General features: G+C 40.3%; 2 protein-coding genes and 1 pseudogene across 2 annotated transcripts in view; 1 reads left to right on the top strand and 2 right to left on the bottom strand.

Annotated features, from left to right (window-relative positions):
* The window catches only part of SLC25A12 (solute carrier family 25 member 12), a 229,436-nt gene that overhangs the window by 81,984 nt on the left and 140,740 nt on the right, over nt 1–6,712 (top strand). The window lies entirely within an intron of this gene.
* Nucleotides 1–6,712, bottom strand: part of HAT1 (histone acetyltransferase 1) — a 74,145-nt gene that overhangs the window by 63,386 nt on the left and 4,047 nt on the right. The window lies entirely within an intron of this gene.
* Nucleotides 1–6,712, bottom strand: part of LOC108310976 — a 12,522-nt pseudogene that overhangs the window by 5,234 nt on the left and 576 nt on the right.

The raw sequence follows: 6,712 nt of genomic DNA, 5'->3' as shown, positions 1-6,712 counted from the left end.
GGGTGATCTCAGCTCACTGTACCGCCACCTTCCCGGCTCAAGTGATTCTCCCATCTCTGTTTCCCAAGTAGCTGGGACTAAAGGTGCATGCCACCATGCTTGGCTAATTTTTAAATTTCATTTTATTAATGAGGTCTCATTATATTGCCCAGGCTGGTCTCAAACTCTTGGGTTCAAGCGATCCTTCCGCGTTGGCCTCCCAAAGATCTGGGATTACAGGCCTGAGCCACTGCACCTGGTTCTACAGGCATTTAAATGGTAACGGGAATACTGTGAACAATTTTCTGCCGAGAAAGTTAGACAAAATAGAGAAACTTTTTAAAAGACAAAAATTACCAAAGCTGACATGAGAAAAAACAGAAAATCAGAACAGTATTAAATTTATTTATTAGATTTATAGTTTAAAAACCTTCCAACAAAGAAAACTCAAGGCACATAAAGCTTCACTGCGAATGCTACTGAACATTTAAAGGAATAATTCAGTCTTATACAAATTCTTCCAGAAGATAGAGAAGAAACAATTCCTAACTCATTTTATGAGGCCAGGAAACCTTGATAACAAAATCAAGCAAAAACATATGAAAAAGAAACTTGCACCTGCCATGAACAAAGAGGCTTAACAAAACGTTACCAAGTCAAACATAGCAAGTGAGAAAAAGGATAATATACTGGCATGCAAGGCTAACTTAATACTTAAAACCTCATCAATGTAATTCACCACATTAACAGAATTAAAGGGGAAAAATCTTATGATTAGCTCAATAAAGAAAAAGCATTAGGATATAACACTCTTTCATAACAAAAACTCTCACCAAACTAGGAATAGAAGGAAGCTTTCTCAACCTGATAAAGGGCACATATTAAAAACCTATAGCTAACATCATACTGAATGGTGAAAGGCTCAAAATTTTCCTACTTATCTACTCTACCATGTCCATTTGACATTATAATAGAGGTTCTGGCCAGTGCAATAAGACAAGAAAAGGAAATATAAGTGGCTCTCCATATACGCAGGTTCCACGCCCACTGACTCAACCAATCACAGATCAACATGAGATTAGTTGAATCCTCAAATACAGACTCTGCAGATACAAACAGCAGACTGTACTATGTGGCTTTTTTTTTTTTCCCCTGAGACAGAGTCTTGCTTTGTCATCCAGGCTGGAGTGCAGTGGCACAATTTGGCTCACTGCAAACTCCACCCCCTGGGTCCAAGCAATTCACCTGCCTTAGCCTCCCAAGTAGCTGGGGTTACCAGTGTGCGCCACCATGCCTGGCTAATTTTTATATTTTTAGTAGAGACAGGGTTTCACCATGTTAGCCAGGTTTGTCTCGAATTCCTGATGTCATGATCGGCCCACCTTGGCCTCCCAAAGTGTTGGGATTACAGGCATGAGCCACAATGCTGTGCCCGGCTATGTGGCTATCTATCTATTTATTGAAACAGGGTCTCACTCTGTGTCACTCACCCTGGAGTGCAGTGGCACAATCATGGCTCACTGCAGCATGGAACTCTCAGGCTCAGGCAGATCCTCCCACCTCAGCCTCCTGGGTAGCTGGGACTACAAGGGCACACCACCATGCCTGGCTAATTCTTGTATTTTTGTAGAGATAGGGTTCTGCCATGTTGCTCAGGTTGATCCCAAACTCCTGGGCTCAAGCAATCTGCCTGCCTCAACCTCCCAATGTGCTGGATTAGAGGTGTGAGTCACCATGCACAGCCACACTATGGCATTTTGTATAATAGACCTGAGCCCTAGCAGATTTTGGTATCCACAGGGGATCCTGGGACCAAGTCCCTGAAGATACCAAGGGACAACTGTATAAGGCAAAGAAAAACTATAACTTTTTTCATTTAACAGGTATATGTGTGTACAGGAAATCTGAAATAATCTACACTTAAAAGAATATATTATAGCTGTGTACGGTGGCTTATGCCTGCAACCCTAGCACTTTGGGAAGCTGAGGCAAGAGGATCACTTGAGCCCAGGAGTTTAAGACCAGCATGAGCAACATAGTGAGGCCCTGTCTCTAGAAAAAAAAATTTTTTTAATTAAAAATTGGCCAGGCATGGTGGCATACACCTGTAGTCCCAGCTACTTGGGAGGCTGAGGTGGGAGGATTGCTTAAGCCTGGGAAGTCAAGGCTGTAGTGAGCAACAATCACACCACTGTACTCCAGCCTTGGCAATGTGGTGAGACGCTCTCTCAGAAAAACCCCAGAATGCAAAAAACTACTACAGTAAATAAATTTAGCAAGGTTGCAGTGTACAAAACAATTACACGAACTGTACCATTTTGTGTGCATACATATGCACATGCACAAACATAAACAATTGGAAGAGAAAATTTTTAAAGTATATCATTTTTAGGCCAGGCACAGTGGCTCACATCTATAATCCCAGCACTTTCAGAGGCCGAGGTGGGCAGATCACTAGAACCCAGAAGTTCAAGACCAGTCTGGGTAACATGGTGAAACCCCATCTCTACAAAAAAATACTAAAAATAGCCAGGCATTGGTGGTGTATGCCAAGTCCTGGCTACTCCAGAAGCTGTGCTAAGAGGATCACTTGAGCCTGGAGGCAGAGGTTGCAGTGAGTGGAGATTGTGCTACTGCACTCCAACATGTGTGACAAAGTGAGACCCTGCCACAAAAAACAAAAATTTAAAAATAAAAACGTGATTAAAAAGAAAAAATAATATAATATACCATTTTTAAGAGAATCAAAAGACGTAGATTTAATCATACAAATTTAACAAAATACACGCAAGACTGACAATCTGAAACATTTCTACGATACAGAAATATGTAATGTTCATAGGGTGGAAGGCTCAATGTTATTAAGGTAACAATTCTCCTACATTCATTTTTAAATTCAATGTAATCTTAATTAAGTCGGAACTTTTTAAATAGAAATTAACCACCTGATTCCAAAATGTATACAGAAATAAAGTCAAGAATAATCAAAACAATCTTGAAAAAATAAAGACATGGACTCACACTATTAGGACTCACTAGAAAGTTACACTAATCCAGACAATACGCTATTGGCAGAAAAACAGACAATGTATGAGAACAGAGTTCAGATGTAGATCCACACAGGTAAGTTCAATTTATTTTTGTTAAAGCACCAAGGCATTCACACAAAATTATACTGAAATAGGTGGATATTCATATGAAACAAAAAACCTTAATCCCTTTCCTCATACTGAACATGAAAAACATGAGATGGATCATGGACATAATTTTAATAAGCTAAAACTACAAACCTTCCAGAAGAAAACATTGGGAGAGCGTCATGATCTCCTTGGGGTAGACAACGATATTAGGCATGAACCAGAAAACACTTAATAGAAATTTTAAAAATTAATAAACTGAACATCATTAAAACTAAAAACTTGTGCTTATCAAAAAAAAGTTTAGAATATGAATAGGCAAGCCACAAACTGAGAGAAAAATATGCACAAAACATGTATCTGCACAAAGGATTCATCCAGAATATGTAAATAACACCTACAATTAATAATAAAAAGACAAATAACCTAATTTTAAAATGGGCAAAAGACGTGAATACATGAGTCCAAAAGGAGATAGTCAATAACTGCGTTAAAAAAAAAAAAAAATCCTTAATAGCATTAGTTACCAAGGAAAGGTAAATTAAAACCTATTTAATCTTTGTAATCACTACGAAGCAGTGGTTACAAAGATTAATGAAGAAATACCACTATATACCCAGTAGAATGCCTAAAACTTTAAAAACTGACATCATCAAATATTGGTCAGGATATGAAATAACCAGAATTCTAATATACTGTTGATGTAAGTATAAAAGAAGTTTGGGGCCGGGCACGGTGGCTCACACCTGTAATCCCAGCACTTTGGGAGGTCAAGGTGGGTGGATCACAAGGTCAAGAGATCGAGACCATCCTGGCCAACATGGTGAAACCCCGTCTCCACTAAAAATACAAAAATCAAGAGGTTGAGGCAAGAGAATCACTTAAACCCAGGAGGCGGAGGTTGCAGTGAGCTGAGATTGTGCCACTGCACTTCAGCCTGGTGACAGAACAAGACTCAGTCACAAAAAAAAAAGTACTTTGGAAGCCAGTCTGGCAAGTATCCCATAAAGTTAAACATACAAATACCCTACTGACCCAGTATATCCACAGCTAGGAATTTATGCAAAGTAAAATCATATGTCCACAAAAAAAAACTCATATGAAAACTGACAAAAATTAGAAACAATCTATCTATTAACTGGTGAATAATGATATACCGAACAACAGAACAGTATTCAGCAATAAAAAGGAATGAACTGCTGGGCAAGGTGGCTCACGCCTATAATCTCAGCACTTTCGGAGGCTGAGGAGGGCAGATCACAAGGTCAGGAGTTCGAGACCAGCCTGGCCAACATAATGAAACCCCGTCTCTACTAAAAATACAAAAAAATTAGCCAGGCATGGTTGCTGGCACCTGTAACCCAGCAACTCCAGAGGCTGAGGCAAGAGAATCGCTTGAACCTAGAAGATGGAGGCTGCAGTGAGCCAAGATCATGCCACTGCACTCCAGCCTGGGAAATAGTGTGAGACTCTGTTTCAAAAAAGAAAAGGAATGAACTACTGATATAGACAACATATGATGTACTTCATAAAAATTATGCTTAATGAAACAAGCCAGTCACAAAGCCAGTATTTATGGTATAATTCAATTTATATAAAGTGCTAAAACAGGCAAAACTAATTTTGGTCAAAGAAATGAAACCCATAATCACCTTGCGGGTGGCAGGGACTGAATGGTAAGGAACAAAGTTCTGTCTACTAAGCCTGCTCTCGTTTAATGTTAGAGCAATACTAACAGCAATGAGTTCACCTAGCACCTACATCTTGGCTTTAGCACCCAGATCTTGGCTTTAAAATACCATTTCCTGGGCCTGGAGGCGGTGGCTCACACCAGTAATCCCAGCACTGTGGGAGGTCAAGGTGGGCGGATCACCTGAGGTCAGGAGTTAAGAGACCAGTCTGGCCAACATGGTGGAACCCTGTCTCCACTAAAATAACAAAAAATCAGTTGGGTTTCGTGGTAGGCACCTGTAATCCCACCTACTTGGGAGGCTGAGGCATGAGAATCACTTGAACCCAGGAGGCAGAGGTTGCAATGAGCCAAGACTGTGTCACTGCACTCCAGCCTGGGCAACAAGAGTGAGACTCCATCTCAAAAAAGCAACAACAACAAAACCATTTCCTGGCTGCGTGCAACGGCTCATGCCTGTAATTCCAACACTCTGGGAGACTGAGGCGGGTGGATCACTTGGTCAGTCTGAGACCAGCCTGGCCAATATGGCGAAACTCCATCTCTATTAAAAACACAAAAAAATTACCAGGGCATGGTGGCACATGCCTGTAATCCCAGCTACTAGGGAGGCTGAGGCATAAAGAATTACTTGAATCCAGGAGGTAAAGGTTGCGGTGAGCCAAGATCGCACCACTATACTCTAGCCAGGGCAACTGAGTAAGACTGTCTCGGAAATAAAATAAAATAACATTTCCTACTAAAAGAAACCAGGGATCCTTGGAGAAATGGCTGATTCCAAGGCTAGGACAGAGATAACAGATGACTGGATGTTCCAAGGTAATCAAACTATCAAAGAATAAAGTAATCAAAAAATGAGGGGACATGTAAAATGACACAGATCCCAGCTACCATGCCCAGTCACTCCGTTCAGCCCTTATCAAGTATCTTCTGTATATCAAGGAGTTTAAGCACTTTACTGGTATTTAACTTCGTATTTTATCTTTACAACCACTGTGAAGTACTATTAACAATGAGGAAACTGAGGCATGGAAAGTAATGGAACCAGGAATCACGAGCACATATTATTTTTCACTTGCTCTGGGTGTAAAATTTTAGCAAATTTAGAGTTGTGCCATAATCTAACTTTCAAACATTTCCATCATTACCAAAAGAAACGTCACCCTCATTTGTAGTTACTCTGTGCTCCTATCTCCAACCCCAGGCAACCACTACTTTTCTGTCTCTATGGATTTGTCTTTTCTGAACATTTCGTACAAATGAAATTACACAATATATGGTGTTTTGTTTTAGTTTCATTCATTCAGCAAAATGTTTTTAAGGTCCATTGTAATTGGTATCAGAATTTTATTCCTTCTTATTATCAAATAGTATTCCATGGTATACATATAGTATACCTTATCCATTTACCAGTTGATGTACATCTGGATTTTTTACATTTTTTGGCTATTGTGAATAGTGCTCCTACGAACATTCGTGTACAAGTTTTTGCATTAACATACATTTTCATTTATCTTGAGTAGAAAGATATCTGGCAGTAGAAGTCCTTGGTCATATAGTTCATTTATGTTTAACATCTTAAGAAACTATCAAACCAGGAGGGGGGCTGTGGCTCACACCTATAATCCCAGCACCTTGGGAGGCCAAGGCAGAGGATTGCTTGAAGCCGAGAGTTCAAGATCAGCCTGGACAACATAGATTCATAGTGTCCATCTCTACAAAAAATTTTTTTATGAAAATTAGCCAGGTGTGGTGGTGCACACCTGTAGTCTCCTAGCTACTTGGGGGGGCTGAGGCAGGAGGATTGCCTGAGCCCAGGGGTCGGAGGCAGCAGTGAGCTATCATCGTGCCACAGCACTACACCATGGGTGATACAGACCTGCCTCTTTAAAAAAGAAAGAGAGAA

This window comes from Cebus imitator, unplaced genomic scaffold (assembly GCF_001604975.1).
Source record: "Cebus imitator isolate Cc_AM_T3 unplaced genomic scaffold, Cebus_imitator-1.0 Scaffold110, whole genome shotgun sequence".
In the NCBI taxonomy this organism is placed as follows: domain Eukaryota; kingdom Metazoa; phylum Chordata; class Mammalia; order Primates; family Cebidae; genus Cebus; species Cebus imitator.
This window is presented reverse-complemented; position numbering and strand designations above follow the sequence as displayed.